Source organism: Syngnathoides biaculeatus, chromosome 19, assembly GCF_019802595.1.
Source record: "Syngnathoides biaculeatus isolate LvHL_M chromosome 19, ASM1980259v1, whole genome shotgun sequence".
NCBI classification, from domain to species: Eukaryota; Metazoa; Chordata; class Actinopteri; order Syngnathiformes; family Syngnathidae; genus Syngnathoides; species Syngnathoides biaculeatus.
This window is the reverse complement of record NC_084658.1, coordinates 16,288,272-16,307,462: the sequence shown is the minus strand read 5'-3', so window position 1 is coordinate 16,307,462 and position 19,191 is coordinate 16,288,272. Positions and strand designations below refer to the sequence as shown.

The window sequence follows — 19,191 nt, the reverse complement described above, 5'->3', positions numbered from 1 at the left end:
ACAAGGGTCTTAATTAATTTTCCAAAGCCTAAACAACAGTTGGCGAAGTGTCTAAATTGGGTTAAGGCTTGCGGAAGAGCGCACGTACAACGAAACGTGAACAATATCAACGGACACAACGCTGTATGTTCGAAGGTAGGTGACGGAGAAGTATCTTCTCTGAGTTTGATTGGATTATTATCAGTAAGCGTATCACTGACCTGCCGGGTGAAGTGTGTCACGTTTTATGCCGAAGAGTCGGGTTAGCGTAAATGCGCCATGTCATGCAAGAGAAATGTCAGCCAAGTCAAATGAATACACCCACTCACTTCTATGATTTCACTGGTGATCTTTCCAAGTAAAAAGTACTCACCCTGCTTTACATGCGCAGTACGATTCCACTATTTGATCCTGTTGGATTTCAATACGCAGTTTGTGAGGTGTCGGACTTTTTGGCATCGATCGCCGACATTTCGCTCTAACTCTGACATTGCGTCCTGCTCCGTCCAAAACCTTCGTTCCGTGTACATGTCGTCGCGTGAAATAGTTGAGACCTCTCTGCAGAACTCTCTTGGACAAGTCTGACGCATTTGGCACAAAAAACATACCCAAATATTATCTGGAATATGCGATAATCGACTTCAAACATGTTTTGTTCAATCGCCGTTTTGCAAGCTTGTGGGACATAGCTAAGGGGGCGGAGCTTAAGGTCGCCATCGGAAATGTGCGTTCGCTGGGACGTCAGTGTGAAAGTTTCATTCATGACACATACTGTACCAAATCCAAAAATGTCCCATTTTGTTTTGTTTTTTTTTATAAAATGCAATATAATACATGCCCAAAAAACGAAATAAATCATGTCACACCTGCACCCGCAAGAACCTCACCCCCGACGGCAATCTTGAATTTTTATTTTCGACGCGTCAAGCTGACATTTATTCGGAAAGCAATTTGGCTAAGCGGGCGAGGACGCCGTCACGTCGCTAACGAAGGAAGCCGGTTAGCGGCCGATGAAGACGGGCACACGCCGGGCGGACGTTTTGACGCGCGCTCCGTCATCGTCAGCCAGCACCTGACGGACAAATCTTAACGGCGCACTTTTACATTCGGTCCATCTTTCTACGTGTGATGGGTTTGTCATTTGCAAAGTGGGAATTTGAGGACACTCGATATCCCCACGGCAAATTCAGCTTTTCCCGGATTTCTAAACTATTTATTTCCCATCGGGAAGCCGTCCATTTTTGCTGCCAACCCTTGTTGAGCCCTGGCACATTTTTTTTTTTTTTTTACATGAATAAAAATAAATAAATCTCACAGCCCATCACCAAATGAAAATGTCAATAAAGGAAGTGCACATCTCCGCTAAAATGATTTGTTTTTCTCTCAATGTACGGCGCTACCTTCACGTATAATTCCAATTTTAGCTCGATAGTGCTGTAAATGCTCCTCTTGTTTTTTTTTTTTTTTACTTTGCTGATTGGTCCTACACGGTATAAATAATGAATGCAAATATTGCTGCTGTGACGCTCGCGTTCCCCTCACTGGAGAAATAATGATCTATGTTTCCCTGATGTTAGCCTCACGCCAGGCTTTTATTCACCTACTATTTAGCTGTTATTAGCCAAGTGATAGCCCACAGGTCAGCAGAAAATTAGTCGGGTCTTAGCCTCACGTTAGCATATTAATCACCTTGGTAGGTGGGTACGTTAGTTACTTGCTAGTACTGTACCCTTGGGAACTTTTGACATAGCTTTGTTTGCCTGTTATTAGCTCTCGTGAGACTGACTGTGGCTTGATGTTAGCCTCATGCCAGCCTTTTATTCACCTACTACGTAAAAAATTTGCCAAACATATATGTGCGTTCATCTGAGCTGACACGCTGTGGCGACCCCGAAAGGGACAAGCCGAAAGAAGCAGCAACATTTAGCTGTTGTTAACCAAGTGATAGCCCACACGTCAGCAGAATATTAGTCGGGTCTTAGCCTCACGTTAGCATATTAATCACCTTGGTAGGTGGGTACGTTAGTTACTTGCTAGTACTGTACCCTTGGGAACTTTTGACATAGCTTTATGTTTGCCTGTTATTAGCTCTCGTGAGACTGACTGTGGCTTGATGTTAGCCTCGTGCTATTTGCGACTAACGCGATTCTGTTGGGCAGATTTCCCAGCGTTTAAATAGCAGAGTGGTTTGACGTCTTATTAGCACTCAGCATGTTTTGTTTATGAATGAAGCCCGGCGAGCTAAAGGCTAATGAAATTGCCTTTTAAGTGTCTGCTCGGCATCCCAAGACGAGCTGACAAATAATCGATTTCAGAATACCCCGCCCGATAAGCAACGATGCCGTCCGCGCTTTGGCTGCCGTACGCCGACGCGCCGCGCCGCAACATGAGGCTCCCGCCCGGCCGTGAAGTATGATATCATATCTGAAAAGGTAATATAGAGCCGCGGTGCTCGTATCTGATGTGAACCGGAGCCGAATGACAAGCGCAAGAAGTAAAGGTCAGCATGCAGATTAGCTTGACAAACCGCCAGCGAAGGAACACGGCAACATGACGAGATCCACTTAGAGGAGACAAATCTACCCGACGACAACCTATGCAGCAGCAGTGACGTTTATTATACAGTCAAAAGATTGTTGTATTATTTTGTTCATGAATGTACTACACGGAATACTCCATAATGATTCAAATGTGTGTAAAAAATACACTGATTCCATTTTTGAAATAAGGCTTTACCAACTGTGGAAAAGTAAAGCCTGTATTGATGCTGTGGTTGCTTATTTTTTGTATTTTTTTTTTTTTTCATAATTTGCCCATTGTGAAAGCAGCTTTAAGGTTAGCAAGCTGCTTAAGAAAGTCACTGATGTGAGGAAACGCAAGCAAAGGTGAGCTTGTTAGAGAAATGTCGGAATTTATTTACAGATGTTTCTTTTTGGAAGCGGTTAGTCCGGTTTATTTACAGAGTAAAAGCGTCTTTTCCATATCGAAAGGCAAAATATGAAAATTGTTGAACAAAATTCCCCCCACCAGAAGGCCCAAACAGTAACAATACTTGCAGCACAACATCGGTTAACACTAATGAGTGGCATCACCCAAAAAAAAAAAAAAAATCATGACAGCGCATCACTGCAGGCAGCCAATCAGATTAAGGCGCTAACCAGGCGAGCCAAGGGAACAGGTGAGGTGCGGGTCCATCAATTTGCCGGTGAAAATAAAAACAGCGGCCGCCCAGCTGAGGCTCGATGGCGCGGAGACGCGCCGACGGGTGACGAAGACTGGCAGCTGTCAAATGCTGCCAGACGACGCCCACGCGTCGATGCCACCTTCAACCTCCGCCGTCTACCGAGTGTTTCTAGTCGGCGGCGAGGTGAAGGCCGGCAATTATTTGTTTACAACTTTTCTCTTCACTTATTTGGAAGACAAAGTTTAGCTCTGATTGGATTCTCACGACTCAATGTCAGGCGAAGGTTAACCCCGTCGTAGCCTAAATTGTTGGCAAGAATCAGCTCGATATTGGGCTGGTCTAATACTGATACTGGTCTAATCTTGGCCCAATATTAGCCTGATATTGGCCTGAAGCTAACCTCGTATTAGTCACATTAACGTTAGACTACGACTACTAAACCCTGGCCGTATACAGGCCTGATGTCAGCGTAACAGCAGCCCAGTGTTACCATTAGCTTGTTAGCCTGTTGTTACACTGATATTAGCTATGTACAAACCCCAAGTTAGAATACTTTTAGCCTAATGTTAGCTCAATTTTAGCATCAGAGTCATCTTTATTGGCCTAGTACATTAAAAACACTCAAGGAATCTGCTAGTTGTAGCCACTTGAGCTTCTATTAACAAAATATACATTCACAGCATAAGCACATCCTGTGGGTAGGGAGCGCTATCTGGTTAAATGGTTAAATTAAATTGTTATAAAGCTACAATAGCGACGATGAGTCATAATGTCACAACATTGACTTTCAAAATTGACAGAATTGTACTGCGAAATTAAGACTTTAATGGAAAACGGCTGTTGGAGGGTATGCTCGTTTTATCGCTTATCTGAGGGAAGGAGCTGAAAAACCAGGATTTGCTGGATCCAAGAGAATTTGACTGTGCTCACTTCAGTTCTTGCGGCGTGCAAGAGCTCGAGAGTAGGGAAGGGCTGTACTCGTGATCCGCTTGTCAGTCCCGACTATCCGTTGCAGTTCGATTTTGTCCGATGTAGGAGCTGCAGATCAGACGGCGACGGATGAACACAGGACCGATTCAGTGGCTGCTGTATGGAACTCTCTCGACAGCTCCTTTGGCAGGCCGTGGTTCTGCAGCTGTCGCAGGAAGTGCATGCTCTAATGGGCCTTTTTCAAAACCCCGCGATGTCGGCCTCCCTTTTCAGGTCCTGAGAGACTGGATTTCCAAGGAACTTGGTCTCGACAGTTGACACAGGGTCATTGGACGGCGTACGGGGAACGGTGCCCAAAGATTTTATCCTGAAATCCACGATCATCTCTACGGTCTTGAGCGTGGCTTGCTCCAGGTTGCGTTTGGCGTGCCAGAGCACCGGACGCTCCACTTCCTGTCCATACGTCCGTTGACAAATGACTGTGACGTCCTTTGCAAATTTCCGAAGTTTGACAGCTGGTTGCGTGAAGGTCCGTTCGTTAGTGTAGCGAGAGAAAGAGAAGCGGGAAAAGGACACATCCTTGGGGGGCCCCAGTGCCGACGGTTGGTGTGGATGAGATGGTTTTCCCGCGGCCGCACCTGCTGTGTCCTGCCCGTCGGGAAGCTCTAAATCCTCTGGCAGATGGCAGCAGAGACGCTGAGCTGGTGTAGCTCGCAGGAGAGGAGTTCGCTTTTAGAATACTGTTAGCCGGGTGTGCTCTGATGTTAGCACGATTAAGACTGCTTTTAATCGCTCGAGTAACCCAATGTTAGAATTGTGTGATGGTGTGAGTTATTGCAATATTAGCCTTTATTATTTGATCTTCATATGTAATCGGAATAGTAGTCCAACATTAGAATACGTTTACCCTGAAGTTAGCCTAGCATTAGCCTGATCTCGTCCTCATGTAACCTAATTTTGCCACGTTTGTCGTCAGACAGATATTAGTCAAATTTAGAAGTCTGATGTTATTGTCAGAGAAACTAAAAAGGGAGACGACCGCAAACAGTTCATAAGTTATGTAAATGTGAGGACAAAAATATGACATATTGCGTTTAAATTGTCAAGCATATGCTGGGTTGTGCATGCGTCGTCGTCTTGGCCACTTTACGAACGCCGTTAAGTCGGCGTGACAACTTTCGCGGAATACATATTTACTCTCATTATGCAGGCTCGACGTCGCAACGCAAAGATGGCATTTATGATTTTTCATCCCCGAGCGTGGTGTGACAGAAAATGCCCGACGCGTAGGATCGCTCACATCTGCTCTATTACCTATCAATATTATGATCATCCCACATAATCAGCGCAAATACACGCGTGGCACGCAACATGCGCGTTCGGCCGTGCAGATATAAGCTCAACACGAGGAATTTATGCGATATTAAAATGGTCGCCATAAAAGGGAAAATGCACTCTTTTGTCCAATAATTTTTTCCTCCAAACCCAACACCTATAAGCATGTCGTAGCAGAGTGTACGTCTTGTTTTATTCAGCAATATCTCCATGAAAATGAGTTGAAAGGTAATTATTAAAAATAACTTTACTAATTGAGGAGGAAACATTAAATTGCGATCACGTTTATCATGAGAAAACGCACCTATGAACTTGTGTATCATTATGATGCCTTTGTTCTCGCAATTATCGCTATGCATCAGACATAATCAAGAATTAGTAATCCAGTGAATTGATTACATTTTTTAAATCAAATCCCATATGTGGCCAAACAAAAGAAAAGTATTTAAAGCTGCATGCACTGATTGAAAAGCACTTCGAATTCCAACCCTTGTTTGAAACTGTAAATCTCATCCAGATTTTGACTAAAACCCAAATTTTATTCCCTAATTTTATCTATTCCGAATGTAAAACACGATCCCATGTCGGAAACCCGAATCTAAAGCCTTAACCCAGGCTTTGAACACTTAAACCCCGTCTCGTAGCTCTCATTTTAAGCGCTAAGACTTCTTGCAAAGCCAGGTTTGTCTTGAAATCCGAGTTTGAAACCCTAACACAGGTTTGAAAGAATTTGAAACACTGACCCTTGCTTAAAAGCCTAACCTCGACGCGAAATCCCAACTCAGGTTTGAAAACCTCGTTTAAAAACCTAACCTACCAGGTGTCTTCTTTGGTGAAGTTTGTCATAACGCTCGCTACCCAGTGGCCGACCTAGCGGCACTGATACAGAAAGGAACAGGGTCGCTGGATGCTGGCTAACGCTCTGCTGCTCCGCTCGAACGCTGGCAGCCGCCGCCAAGACAGCCAATCAACAGCGAAGATGTGGCGCCAAAACCGGAGATGCTGGCTGACTTTGTGGGAAAAACAGACAAGGGAGCAGATGGCTAACAGGAGATTAACCCGATTAGCATCAGCGCGCGCCCGCTTTCCTCTAGGATTCTTCTTCTTTGTGAAGGGAAAGCAGGAACCCGCAGCCAAAAACATGAACAGTTTAGCGTCGCCTTCATTAGCGGTCGGCCTCCAGGAAGCAAACATCACGGAAGATAACAGCCATTGTTGTTCTTGATGCTAATTGTTAGCCCCGAGGCTTTGTGACGTACTTTACTGCCTGTGTGAGTTTGCTTGTGTAGTAACAAGAGCTATATTGAGAGCAGAGGTGAGATACAATGAAATCATCCTGATATCAAGACCCTGACTTGAAACCCTACACCTGGAAACCTTACCTGAAACCCTAGCCCTGGTTTAAAACCCCTATTCTGACACCACATTTAAATCGTAAAGCCTCTGCGTCATTTCAAAACTTTGTGGATCCGTAACCCCACTTTGAAAATGTAATCGTGGCTTGAATATTTACCTTGAAAACCCCAATTCATTTTTGAACCCTTAAATTGAATCCAGAATCGTGTCTTGAAAATCTTATTTGAAACCTGAATGTGCATTTAAAGGCCTGACTGCAGCTCGAAATTCAAATTTAAAGCCCTAACATGAAACCGGAGCCCTCTCCTGAAACACGAACGGACATTTGAAACCCGTCCTCATTTAAAGCCCTTACCCTGTCTTGAATCCTGAACGCTCATTTACCAAGACCTGATATCCTAACCCTATCTATAAATCCTTTGTTTAAACCCTAGAAACCGGAACGCTGTCTCCAACCTGAATCCACTTTTAAAACCCCAACCAAATCTTCAAATCCTAATTTAAAACTCGAACTCCATCCTTAAATAACTGTACGAAACCCGAACCCCCATTTTGAACACTCCCTCTGTAAAGTTCTGATGCGGCCGTTAGCCCAGATCCACTCATTGGCATCTTGTCTGCTCGGACATTTTACTCTTCTCCGACACCGACTTGGAGTGCTAAAGTTCCCGCTGTGAGTGGAGACTGGTTTTGACAGACGGGAGTCTTCTTCCTGTTTGTGAAGCTCAACATTCACCTTTCCTACTGTGCGCCAGCAGCAGCAGCAGCAGATATTATTAAGAATGTAACAATAACAAAGGCTGTAGGGGGCAGTCGGCACCACCTACCGCACGCGTGACATTCTTTCCTCAACTCGAGAAAAGCGTGGAGAAAACCTCAACACCCCTGGTACGGTAAGCCCTTGAACACGTCACCGAACAACGCAACAAGATCACTTCGGATCCACAGTAAACGTCAACGACCCTCGTCGGCGTAGAATTTTGTGCAACATATTCTGGAAACGAAATCATGAAACCATAGTTTGAGGCTCCAACCTAGACTTGGAACCCAAACACTAATCCGGATTTAAAACCCTGGTGTGGAACACTAATCCTCATTTGAACTCCAAACCCGACTTGAAACTTTAAATCCTGACTTGAAGCCCTAGTCTGAAACCCGAATCCTGATTTGAACCACAAAAAACGGATATTTCGCTTCTGACAAAGTCAACTTTTTTTCCCCCCCGCTTTAAGACAAGCCTGATATTGGATCCATTTCAATTTTTTTTTTTTTTTTTTTTTTTGACAAGATGTTTTTGAAACACCTGCTATGCGGAGGGCGCGGCGGACCAAATATCCGGCAAAACAGACTGAGCATTATTTTGAAGGTCTAAAAGTCCTGCTGTTTGCCTTCACGCCGCGTCTCTCAACCCTCAATGGAAGCAGCGTGAGGATCCGACCTGGGAGCAACGCTGCCAAATTTGGGCCACCCACGGGACGCGAGAAGTGTTGATTTCAAGTTGCGCGTGATAAGACGACGTGGGTGCCGCCTCCGCAACTTCTTTTTTGACGTTCTCCGGAGAGCAAACGAATGAATGATGTCTTCTCCCCTGACAAGAGCGGTGACCCCCCCCCCCCCCGAGTGATGAGCGGGTCTATATTTATTCATCGCTTCAATTATTTTGATGCGGCGTGGCCGTTGAATACGCGGCGACCGTCTCCTCTCGCCGCTTTTCATCGGAGCGCCGTTGTCAGCGCGTCTCCTTTGATCCCTATCAAGCGGGCGGCGCCGAACGTGGCGACGCCTTTGACGGCGTCACTGTCACGGTTGTCGTTTATTTACCGCCGCCACGGCGTTCTGCGGCGTCTTTGAATGCGAAAGGCATTCGCTCGTAATATGGTTTTTATCGCGCCGCTTTTCATGTTGCGATCTTAAAATATATCGGACATAAGCGGTTGCAAATTGAAAATCTCTTGGGAACGGAACGTTGTCAAGTGAGCATTTTGATGAAAAATACAAATAACTTACATGTCTTAATGTACGGTCGGTCGCCTTGCTCCAAAATGCGGCCGATAATTTCGGAAAGTGGCTCTCCAGAACTTCGACATCAAATACCAGCGCAAAAAAATATGAACGTTGAAGATTATATTGGAGTGAATGTTTGAAGGCCGTTCTAAAAGATGAAATGAAATTGGATTGTATTGAAGGTACTGTAAATACAACTGAACTGCGCTTTACAAATACAGGATTTGGATGATTATTTAATTTGGGGATACTTTCACCCACCACTCGAGGGGGCTCACATTTCAGAATCATTGAAGTAGGACACGAGAGATTTGGAAGACATTTTTTTCCTTCACCTTGACCAAGGTCTTCTTCCCTCTTGTGGTCAGGAACGAGTTCCAGCCCCAAGTGCAGGGGGTTGAAGTATCTTGGGGGTCTTGTTAACCAGAAAGGAAAGAACGAAGTCAAAGATGGACAGATGGATTTGGCGCAGTGTCTGCAAGTGATACGGACTCTCGTTCTGTTGTGGCCGAGGAGGAGCAGAGCCGAACGGCAAAGCTTTCGATTTAACGCTCGATTTACGTTTCAACCCCTCCCCTATGACGTTTTCTAGATCATGACCCAAAGAACAAGACGGTGGATACAAGCTGCTGAAACGAGTTTCCTCCTCAGGGTCTGCAGGTTTTCCTTCAGGGAGTGGTTGGAAAAACTCAGTCATTGTGGGGTCGGGGGGGGGGGGGGGTTCAGCAGATCCGAAAATGGCCGATTCAAACCAAAGTGGCAGACATCTTGTGTCTTTTCAGGCATGTCCTGTAGCTACTAAATTTCACAAATGAGCTTCTGGGACTGGATTTAAAAACAAAACAAAAGCAGCGACAATTGAGCACGTGAAAGCCTTCAAATGATGAAGAATAAGCACCAAAAACATATTTCTTTTTTGTGTGTGCATTGAATCTCATCATGGGGTGTAAATACTGAAGTCTCCTCTACTTATAGTGCAAAGTAATTGGTGTCTTAAAAGGGAAAAAGTCAACATTTGTTCACCCTGAAAGAGGGAATCAGGTGTACCTCGGGCGCTAATTGCCTCCTGCGATAAAAGGCGTTGTGTAATAGTCGCACTTCAAAACAAGTCGTCTCACACGGTCGTGTGTGCACTTGTGTGCACAGCATACGTGCGCGGGCACGTCTCTTTTGGCACGGCCTCATCCTGACCGTATAGCGGCCCGGCTAACCGGCCGAGGGCGGATCGATGGCGGGTCAGAGCGAAGTCAACCGGCAGCCATGTGCTCCTCCTTAACTTAACGATTCCAGCCTTAACCCTTCGGACGCCGCGCCGCGCCGCGTTTCCTCGGCTGCTCTCGCTCCCGCGGCCGGTGCTCGATAGCGAGATGTAGCTCGGTAGTGTCACATCTCTACGGGTTGTGTGCTTACAAGAGGAACCAGCTAAAAGAACAACACGGTGCCTGGAGAAGCTCCACGTTATTATTATTATTATTATTAATTCTGTTTCTGGCCTTTTCTAATAGAACGATAAGGATTCAAATCAAACCGATTCATGGTCCTTTCAAGAGGTTTTGACTGGTTTCCTGGTTTTGACGTAGCAGGTTATAAGAGGCTTTTTCCATTTGGAGGGCGCGGACTCGCCCTAATTTTCCGCTGCCTCCGACGTCCCGAAAAGCGCAAGTAGACCACTCCGCCGGCCGTTGCACCGATTTTGAACTGCTCTTGTGGTATTACGGCACGTCAAAAAGGTGGCGCAGTGCCAGACTTGCAAGTTGCTCCTAAAACCGTCGGAGAAAGTCGCCAGTGACTGATTTCCTTTCAAACGATTACCAAACAGGAATTGTTATTGTGTATTTTTTCTCGGAAACATATTTATCCAACACTCGTAAAGTGATGTTAAAATAACTTTGCAATTATAAGCCAATCTTTTCAAACGGTTTGTGTATTTGTATCTGCATTACTTGGACAAATTCGCCAGGCTCAGACGTACTCAGAAAAGCTTTGTAATAAATGCTCGGATGCATTTTTGGGCCCTGCGTAGTCATCCGCAAACCATGAATACCTTAAACGAGATAAATGAATAATTTCAAAGGGAAACATGCATATACTGCACGAAAGCCACAGATCAAACGTCCTAAAAAGAAAATAGCTTTTACTTTTGAGGGAATATACTTGTGAGGACTGCATGATGACATTTTCACAAATTATTAAAATGAGTGTTTCTCTCCAGCTGTGAAAGAACAAAATTGCGCAAGACGATGTTCAACTATCGTTAAGCAGTGCAACAGTAAGCCGGGTTCAAGTTGTTGTTGCTGTAGCCAGGCAATCGCATTGTTCAGTCGACTTCTAGTTCCAAGAAGGCAGCCACTTCCTTCGGGTGTTTCCACCGGTCCATTGCGGTCAGCGTAGTGGGAGGGCCCTGTCCGCATTTCCAGCAGAGGTTGACGATAGTATTCTCGACGCGAGCCATATAGTCGCTGAGCATGCGACTTCGTCCGGAGCGGAGTTGCGATAGTTTGGATCTTGTGGCCCGCGGAAGATCGATTTCGGTTTTGTCCACCTCGGGGGTAGGGTAGCCACCAAGGACGACTACCGGTTTGTAGCCGGCCACTGCGTCTTCAACCGCCGTTCGATGGAGTCTACGTAGCCCGTCTCGGTAGGCTTGTTCGTCGAACACCGTGTCGGCGGGGATGTCTTCGTCGATGTCTTGACGGTATTTACGGACGTCATGGCCTGGCGAGGAGTTCGTCGTGTTGCTTCACCATTACAATTTTGGTCTCACGATGGAGGTGGTCCTCGTTTGTCATGGCAACCCAGCCGGTGGTGACTCTGAGGGCGGCGTTCTGCCGAGTCTGGAGCTTCTTCCACTGCGATGGCTCGAACGAGGGAGACCACACTGGAGCGCCGTAATTGAGGACGGACATTCCGAAGTCTTTGGACCACACGGTGAGCGTCTCGGCAGTCGGGCCCCGTTTTGAGCCGGGTATGGCTTTGAGTACATGTTGGTGAACACGCTTAGCCGTGTACTCAGCGTGAGAACCCAAAGTTGATTAACTTTGCCGTTGACGTGGAAATTTGCACTTGTTTTATTTAAAATTAAACACGATTTAACAAAATATATCGGGGAATATGTCCCAGAAATCGCACGACGGACTTCCTGTGTCTAGTCAGGCCCGGCTTCTTGAGACCGTCTCCCGTTTTTCATGTTGCCAAGTGAAACTGGTCTTGGGTGCTCCATTTAAAAAGAGAACGCTGGGGGCAAAAAAAAGACTTCAGGATACGAGATGGCACATCTTCTACCTTGATGAATTAAAGCTTTATCTACAGACAAATGCGCTCCTACAAGTTTCCTCAGGGGGACGGACTCATTAGAGCTGACAAAGACATTTCTGATGATGATCATATTCTTAATAGTTTGATGCTCATTGGTTGCAAGAATGCTGTGATTTACTTTTTTGTTTTTTGTGCCCCACCTGACTTTGACTTGCAAGATTTTGCATCCCCGTTGCACTTGTTGTTTTTTTGAAATAGAAAAGGGAAAAAAAAAAAAAAAACGGAGTCGTGCGATGATCAAAGTCAATGAGCCATTAATAAGATGGAAGACGCGTTCACAGCCGCCACTTTGCTCCCATGTGACAGGAAATGAAAGCGCGGTTGAATATTCATCAGGCTCCTGCCGTTAATTGATGTCGCCGTGACAGGGGAACTTCTCAAACTATGTCAAGTTGTCTCTGCTTTTTAAATGCTTCTGAATCACCAATCCGGGCACCTTTTCACTTTGCGTTATTGTCCTTCGATTGAAACAATACCAGATATTTGTATTTTCCGTTCACGGAGCAATTTGCGAGGACTTTTCTAAAGAGTCGACAAAGAGATGAGACCACGTAGGATCGACCGCGGTCAAGGGTCTTCGTCGCTTTTTCACCTTGCCGGGCGCTATTACTTCATACCAAAGCAAAATTGATTTTCGAGCTCTTTCTGGTGTCAAAGGTGGCTTCCTTTTGTCGCGACATTTCTCCACAGATCTTCAGACTTTCAGGGTGGGTTGTTTCCATGTGTAAGCAAGATTTGGATTGCTTTTGATTACCACAAAATGCCGATGTTAAAAATATGAACCATAACTCGACCCCGTCTTCAAATCTTTTTAGATGCCCAACCTCCAAGAAAGAGTTTTGATCCAAACCCAAACACCAAATCATAACCTCAAAGTTTTACAGTCAATGTAATCCTAACAGAGCCGCAACCCTGACTGCTAATTAGTTAGCATTAGCATGGTAGTTATGACTAATTTGTTAATGCTAACTATCATTCAGCTCTCTCGTGCATCATTTTATGTACATTACACATGAAAGAAGTGCCTTACAAATCACCAGTTTTTGTCAGTGTTAATCAGTGGCCCAACACTGCGTCCGTCTGCAATAAATGCCCGTGTGAAAAATTACGTTAGCGGGGCAAACCTGGTTCCGGGTCAGCCCTATTTTATTTTCTCAGTTCCTGGCAGCACTTCCATGCAGAAATTCTGCACGACATATTTTTGAAGTCGACTTACTTACTTATTCCGTTCTTGTTCCCCAGCCCAAAACCCCAACCCTAACCCCAACCTTCAACCCTAACCTCAATGTCTAACCTTTGATGACAATCGCAAACGCTAACCCCGAACGGAACTACCTGTTGCCTAATCATGTTCTTGTTGTTGGTTTTCCATGTAGTCCTCATTTTTGGTTATTATTAACTCCCTCGTGTACGTGTTCTGCTGAATTTTGTCAAGTATGATGTTGCTTTTTATAGCGCATTTATTAGCGTGACCTTTTGTTTTCCTGTCTGAACTGATATGAATGATGAATGATACATTCCCAGCTAGCGACCCTACAATATCTATTATCTAATATAAGTAGATACAAATGCCACATTCATTTCAGGCCGGCAAAAAAAAAAAAAATATGCAAATGTGCGCCACCTGTCATTAAAATGCATTAAAGTGTCCGAGCTAGAACAAAATATGCATATGATTGAATTTTAAAAGATGCGCCATATGTTCTCACAGTAGCACAACAACAGATAGCCTCAACAATGACGCCGCGTACAACACAAGTGGACCGGCGTCTCCTCGCCAGCGTCGATTTCGAGGCCGCCGCTTCCCACCGTTAGCGAGATGAATCCATTGGCGGCCCATTTGCATAAACACCTGTCTATGCTTTGTCTCCCGCTGATATCTAATGAATTTCAAGCATTGAGTGTTTCTTTGCCACAATACCGCACGATCGCCGCGGTGCCCACGCACCGCCGCGACCCCGACAGACAGCACCGCGTCGTCCCCTGACAACCGACGCGTACGGCTCGTCCTTTGCGCTTCTTCGCTTTGTACGTACGATAAACAAACTGACAGCTTCGGTTTGTGATGAAGTCCGAGTCGTTGGCAAACCACCGCCGCGATGAAAAGTGTTGGATTGTTACAAAATTTCTGTGATTGAGAATATTTTGGTGAGCGAAAGCGTCGGTAGCGGAGCAGCTGGCGGCCCGGAGGCTAATTGGAAGGGCAGCTAATATTTCACCACTCAGATTTAATAATGATTCATTCGTGCATCGCCGACAAAATCCAAAATCACGACTGACCTTTATTTTCTTTTAAAAAAATAATTTCCGCCGTATCAGCGTGCTGCTAAAATGCGTGCGGCACGACAAAACAGCCAAAATGGCAACTGGGGAGACTTTGACGCCTGAGAGAGGCGCAAGTTGGACGTGGGTAAAAGTGATGTTCATCCTCGCGTGATTTTCCCTCCAAAGCTCTCCAATCGTAATCAATCGCGGAGCACTAAAACATATTTATGCCGCTTGACAGAACTCTCTTAGAAATTTCGCCAATTATACAGTCGAAATACTAAAATACACCTCAGGCTGTGTTTGTTTTAATGTTTAACACAGCATTTTTAAAGTTTATTTTCTTATCATGAATGTGGCTAAAAACAAAATCGTATAATATATCGAGTCGTTTTTATTTTTGTTATTGTGAACAAAAGCGCAAGTTGCAAAACGGCCTTCGAAAATAATTCTCTTTGTCAGCCCGGCGCCACCTTTTTTTCTTATATTGCTCATCGTAAAAAATTGTTCTGCGGCCGGCAGGTTTCCACTTCAATGAAAATATGATTTTTTTTTTTCTCCACGGTGAGTTTGTGTCATTCATCGGCTCCGTTACAAAAGAGGCCTTAAATGGCTGCATGTAATTTGAGGCTTCTTTCGCAAATGAGGAATATTACGTGAAATTGCTTCCTTAAAAAAAAAAAAAAAAAAATTAAAAGATAAATGATGTAATCTAGTAGTGGGAAAAAAAAGTATTCATATTAAAATGGACCTCATTTCCCTATATAGCAAGGCTCAGCAAACGTTTTGAGGCTGAAGGCTACTTCGTGAGCACCGATCGTATGAAGGGCTGCGTGACCTGTTTGCGGCAAATTTCAGACTCAGTTCATTACACGTACATAAAATATTTTCATTTTAATTTAATGTAGTCAATGACATTACAGGTATTTTAAAATTTTAATTCATGTAAGCAAGTCAGTTTCCGAATTTAAAGCACAAATAATAGTAACAATTTGTGGCTGGTGGTATTTTTAGAACATACCTCGCGGGCTAGCATTAGCATCTATATAGTACGTTTCATCCAGTAAATAAGAAATGCCGAGGTTTAAATCGTCCAAAATGTGTCGACGATAGAGGCAAAAAAGGTACAAGTAGATATAAAAAGCATATTTATTACATCTAAATGTCTGAAGAAAAATCCCACTCATAAAAAGTTTTCATTGCGTTTGCATCGACTGCCGAAATGGTCCAAGTGAACCTGAAATGGCTGACACAGAGAGCCCACGGAGGGGGGTGGGTGGTTGGGTGGGGGGGTGTTCAGCACTTTTCGCACTTTTCATCCCGGGAGTCAATTACATCCAAACAATTCCGCTTATGAATTGAGCATTATCCAGGCGTTAAAACCACAAAGCGTCGCGAGGGATTGGCAACAGACTCCAGACGCTTGTAAATGGATAAACGTTCTTGTTTACGGATGATTAATAGCAACCTGACTGTCTGCTTTTCCACAGAATGTGCTTTTTTTTATTAGTCATGAAGACAGCCCGGGGCTTGATATGAACGTTTTCCACTAAATCAATAACTCATCATCGTTAGAGGGAACAATAATTATTGCCGACGTCACGTTTGAATGCGTAGCGGCGACGCCGGCTGCCTCTCGAGAGTCCCACAATAGACGGAGGCCGCCGTGAGTGCCGCGCATCACCCGGCCGGTAAAGACGTGACGTGCGCGTCCTTGGCGAGGCCGAAGGGGGCCGGGGGGAAGTTGTGAGGTGGGCGTCCAGGAGGGCTCGTAGCTTTCATCGGGGCTGCGGATGTCGCAAGGTCAGCCGTCGAAGGTGAAACGTCGGCGGGCGGCCGAGGCCTCCTTTGGCGTCTCTTGATTATCATTTGCGTGGATGAGTTCAGTGCTCGCTTTTACGGGAACGAGGGAGGCGAAGGTAATGCTGCAACCGCGCTGCAATCGGAACGCGGATGTGACTGACGAGATCGGCTCAATTCACAGCGGAGACGGTTAAAAAAAAAAAAAAAAAGAATGGAAAGGAATCTATCAAGGGGTCATGAAAGAATCACTTTTATCCCGCCACCCTCAAACTAATGCTATTATCTTTCTTCGAGAGTTGTGAGATTAGAACGGAAACATGACTGAGATTTCAATTAGAAACAAGTCACATTTATGTGATGGTGTATTTATAGCAGTTGACTTTTGAAAATGGAAAATGTCGCGCATAAAACATCTCGCGCGCGACAGTCCGTCGACGCTCGTCCTGGATTTTGTGCAGTCTTGCTCGGAATTCAACAGGATTGTCGTCTGTCACGGGAACACACGGGACGGTCGCCTCGCACTGCAAAGTGTCGTATTAAGTTTGATATAGTAAATCAAATTGTAGTTGGAAACGAGACAGATTTAGTTCCTTGTCAACTATCTTACTAACTCATCATCTTTGAACTTTGAGTGACAAATAGTTTGGATATTTGTGCATCTCAACAAATGAAATCAAGGTTAAAATGCTCTTCTTCCCGTCGTCGGATGAAATCGTAGCTGTTTATAGATTTCTTAATTCATATCTCCAAATGAGCTGGCCCAAAAAATAGATCAAACGTGTCCTCCGAGTACATTTTTCAACAGAACCACAATTAGAAGTCCTTCAAGGGGACTCGGACAAGTCGGCGCCTCGCAATCGTCGGAAAAAGCAAAGCAGTGCGTCACCGTGAGAACCGACGCTGCGACATCTGCCACGCAGCGGCCGATGGCTGACGGGAATCACCGGCGACGCCGGCGGTCCGATCAAATCGCGATGCGCAGCGTTGTCGCGCGTTTTTATTGATTTGAAGGTAACCTCGATTAGTAATGCCACCGCTGCTCGGGCGTGACCTTCACCGGCAGCCAAATTATGACAATATTTACGATCTCAACAACCACATTCTTAATTTTTTTTTTTCACAACTCCTGTCAGTCACTTGGCTACCCGAGTACCACCGCATTAAGTTAGCGTCGTATGTTTTGTTTGTTCTTCCTGAAATTTATTGTAATTCACTGCGACATTATGGGAAGTTAACCAAATCTAATCTGTTGCTGGGAACGAAAAATTTAGGGCAATACCTACCTCGTAAATGAAAGTACAACTGAACTGTACTTATATTTACTGGACTGGATAAAAAAAAACGAAAAAAAAAAAACAACACGTACAGTTTGAACGCTAATTTAAAGATTCCACAAGTGGTAAGACAGCTCCTTGGCAACAAGATGCCACAAAATGACAAGCAATACTTTTAAGGAGCATAAAAATAGAAAATAAGTGAACTTTCGGCAAGTGACAGCAAAAGTCCCCTCAAAAAAAAAAAAAAAGCAAACTGCGGATGAGTGAATCCCTAAGAAGCAAACGTGCGAGGGAAAGGGAACACTGTGCCAAATAAATCAAATGCCGCTTCCAAAAATGCACACAAGCCGCGGCGTTGACATTGAAAGTGGCATCTTTTAATCCCAAAGATGCGTTTTGATCAAATAACCGCAGAGAGCGACAATGGCGTCGTGTTTGTCCTGATGTAAACTGACGCAACAAAAACGCACACAATATCCCTCTTAGTCATAAATACTGTACGTCGCCGAGTCTTCAAAAAGCGCCGCCGCGTCCACGTTGGCCCGTCCGTCCCATCGCCAGTCCGATAAAGATCCCGACCCGGCTCCGTCCATCCATCAATAACGCGGAGTGCGCGCGGAGCAATTTATTAAAAGTGTTCAAAGAGCGGCGCGAGGCGAGGTGAGCGCGTCACTTTGGCCGAGTGCAGCGATACATCAGCCGTCCCTGTCGAAATACTGCGCTCATTTACACCCGGAATACCGCACAAATCCCTCAAAGTGTCTTTTGGGGGAAGACGGCGAGTAAACATTCCGCACGTCTTAGCGCCTTCATTAACTTCGGCCGCTTTGCTCTTACGCTTATTGCTTGGCATACTATTGATTTTGGTTCCTTCTGGGGGTTGCTGGCGGGAATCCCAGTGGGGGGAGTGGGGGGGGGGCAAAAAGTGCTCATACTCTCAATTTCAGTACAGGTACTTGTGTAGGGAATGAAAAAAAAAACAGTCAATATTCAAATTATTGGTTTACCTTGTTTAGCTAAGTAAAAGGTTTTTTTTAAAAAAAAAAATCCACGTTATCAAAATGATAATGTTCCCACAAAATTAGCACCTGGGGGAAAAAAGTGTTTTTCAGATTACACAAGATTTCAGACTACAATTTTTTTCAACACCAGGATCTTGCGGTTTTTGGGCTGCTACAAGACGACGTATTTGCCACAAAGCGATCTTGGATTCAGTGTTAATAAAAGCGGCGGTTGGAGAATATATCTCCGTATCGGTCACTTGTGGCCCCACCTTAACGTTCCTCCATGTCGCAGAAGATTTTGAGTCCGCGAGTTCTCGATGAATGCAGATGTCAAATACGCCGACATGACTACATGACTCCTACTCCTACTCCTACCATGACGTCCACAAATACCGTTAAGACATCGACGAAGAAATCCCCACCGACGGGGTGTTCGACGGTTCGGGTGAACGGCGGTTCGGTGGCTACCTAACCCCCGAGGTGGGCAAAACCAAAACCGATCTTCCGCAGGCCACGAGATCCAAACTGTCGCAACTCCGCTCCGTTCGAAGCCGCACGCTCGATGACTATATGCCTCGTGTCGACCTCTGCCTGAAATGCGGACAGAAGTTACCACTACGTAGACCGTAATGGACCTGTAGAAACCCTCGAAGGAAGTGGCTGCATTCCTGGAACTTCAATGAAAAGAGTCGAGATTTACTTTCATTGTCGGGAGTTAAAGTGAAAAGGCGTCAGAAAA

The 19,191-nt window shown here is 45.1% G+C and overlaps 1 long non-coding RNA gene across 1 annotated transcript in view; it reads left to right on the top strand.

Annotated features, from left to right (window-relative positions):
• Positions 1-19,191, top strand: part of LOC133492841 (uncharacterized) — a 161,407-nt gene that overhangs the window by 7,439 nt on the left and 134,777 nt on the right. The gene's annotated exons all lie outside the window — the stretch shown is intronic.